At 32.4% G+C, this 2,500-nt stretch overlaps 1 protein-coding gene across 1 annotated transcript in view; it reads left to right on the top strand.

Annotated features, from left to right (window-relative positions):
- The window catches only part of LOC125032331, a 49,538-nt gene that overhangs the window by 25,365 nt on the left and 21,673 nt on the right, over nucleotides 1-2,500 (top strand). The gene's annotated exons all lie outside the window — the stretch shown is intronic.

Here is a 2,500-nt window from a genome sequence, read left to right as displayed (position 1 = left end):
AAAGAGCGAGGGAGAGATAAAGAGAGAGAGAGAGAGAGAGAGAGAGAGAGAAAGAGAGAGAGAGAATAAGAGAGAGAGAGAAAGAGCGAGGGAGAGATAAATAGAGAGAGAGAGAGAGAGAGAAAAGGGCTGGAAGGAAAGGGGGAAGAGAGAGAGAGAGGGGGGAAGGTGAGAGAAGGAGAGAGAGGGATAGGGGAGGGAGAAGAGAGAGATAGAAAGAGCAAGAGAGAGAATGAGCTTAGAAGATGGACGTAAGTCTGTATTACCGATGGAAGTTTAATGCATCGTTTATCAAACCATGGTTGGAAGTTTATGATACCATGTTTGAAAATATCAAATAATAAAAATAAATTATGAATGATTGCTCGAAGGTTTAAGTGGTAGGTAAGAAGTTTAAGTTGTATTATAGTTTCACAACGACAAATAAATAAATGAATATAGCAAAATAAAATAGCAAGAGAAAAAAATCTTTGTATCAAAATTTGTGTATACTTTTGCACGTGTTAATGTCTATGTATACGCGTGTATGTTTATTATACAAAAAAGCCACTTAGATATTTATAGATCTTTCTTGGGAATTCTCCCATCCGATCTCAAGGGAATTTACTTCTTAGGAAATAAAAGAAAAATAAATACGTATATTTTGAATTAATCCTCATGTGTTTTTTTTTTTTTTTTTTCTGCCATTCCTACCATAACTATTATTATTATATTTCTTTTTACTGTTATTATCGCTGTTGCATTTCCCCTTTATTTTGATAATATTATAACTGTTTAGAGGATTTGTTAACATCAATATCATAATTATTTTTTATTTTAATTAGCATGGAATTATCAGCGTTCATTTTATTATCACTGTGAATAGTATCATGTAAATTTCCATCGTCCCTTTCATCTTTGTTATTAGTATTATCTTGTTATTTTTATTATTCATGTTCATTGTCGTTCACTAATGTAATTATCACAGTCGTTATCAACTGGAGAATCTTCATCATCATTATTATTATAATTGTTGTTATTATTTGTATTTCTGTTATTGTTATTGTTATTAATATTGTTGTTATTATCATTATTATCATTGTTATTGTTATTATTATTATCATCATTATTATTATTACTAATATTGCTATTATTGTTATTATTATTATTGTTATTATTGTTATTATTGTTATTATTATTATTGTATTTTTTATAATAACTGTTATTATGTTATTGTTATTATTGTCATCATCTTGTTTGTTGTTATAATTTTCTATTATCATCGTCATTATTATCGTTATTATTATTATAATTATTGTCATTGTTAAATAATCGTAACAAAGTATTGATAATCAACAATTTTATTATTATCATTGTTATCATTATCATTATCTTTTTCATTATTATTATTTATCATTATTATCCTTATCAATTTTAATATTATTGCTGTTAATATTATCTTAATCGTCATCCTCATCATAATTATAATTTTTGGACATGTGAATGAAAAATGAGCTTGTGACGTCATAGCCCACTTACTACGATTACATTACACACACACACACACACACACACACACACACACCTGCACACACACACACACACCTGCACACACACACACACACCTGCACACACACACACACACACACACATACACACACACACACATAGAGAGAGAGCGAAAGAGAGAGAGAGACAGAGAGAGAGAGAGAGAGAGAGAGAGAAAGAGAGAGAGAGAGAGAGAGAGAGAGAGAGAGAGAGAGAGAGAGAGAGAGAGAGAGAGAGAAAGAGAGAGAGAGAGATTGATCAACGGAATAAAATGATATAGCGTAAAAGCCCAAGACAATCTGTATCTTTATGAATACAAAATTTTACATCATCCCCGTTTTCTGTTGCATAAGACGAGCCAGAAACACGAAATTGAAGGGGGGTCACTTAGCTAAATAATCCACAACCCACAAACAAAGGATATCTGGACATTCGATAAGAGAAAAGACGAGAAAAAAGGTAAAAAAAAAGAAAAAAGAACATATGAGAGGATGAGAAACGAAGAACACAGTAAGTGCGCGCTTCCCAGGGATCATATCATGCAGATGACCGCTCTGCATGACTAACGGCAAAACATTCCATGCCCTTTTTCTACCATTCCCAAATTCCAGATCACAAACCCATTCCTGATATCTGGAATATTTATTCCAACCATCAGTAGAAAAAAAAAAAATCCTTCCCAAACCTATCATCAATATTATCATTAAAGTCTAATTATCAGAATAAATATTTTTTTTCCTTTTCTTGTCGTGAGTGGCGTGCATGAGGGAATCCCCCCCCCCCCTCCCCTCTTCACGCATGGCTAACACGTCATATACTATTTTGTTGTGTATTCCTGCGTCATCTCTGCCCTCGTCATACATATTATGTGCATGGTGCATGTAAGAGAAAGGGGCAAAGATACATTATATTTACTACAGGGACAGATACAAAGATACATGTATACATAAAGGGTAAATACAAAGATACATAT

The sequence above is a fragment of the Penaeus chinensis genome, chromosome 14, assembly GCF_019202785.1.
Source record: "Penaeus chinensis breed Huanghai No. 1 chromosome 14, ASM1920278v2, whole genome shotgun sequence".
Lineage (NCBI taxonomy): Eukaryota > Metazoa > Arthropoda > Malacostraca > Decapoda > Penaeidae > Penaeus > Penaeus chinensis.
The sequence above is the reverse complement of the archived record's forward strand: the minus strand, read 5'-3'. Positions and strand labels throughout refer to the sequence as shown.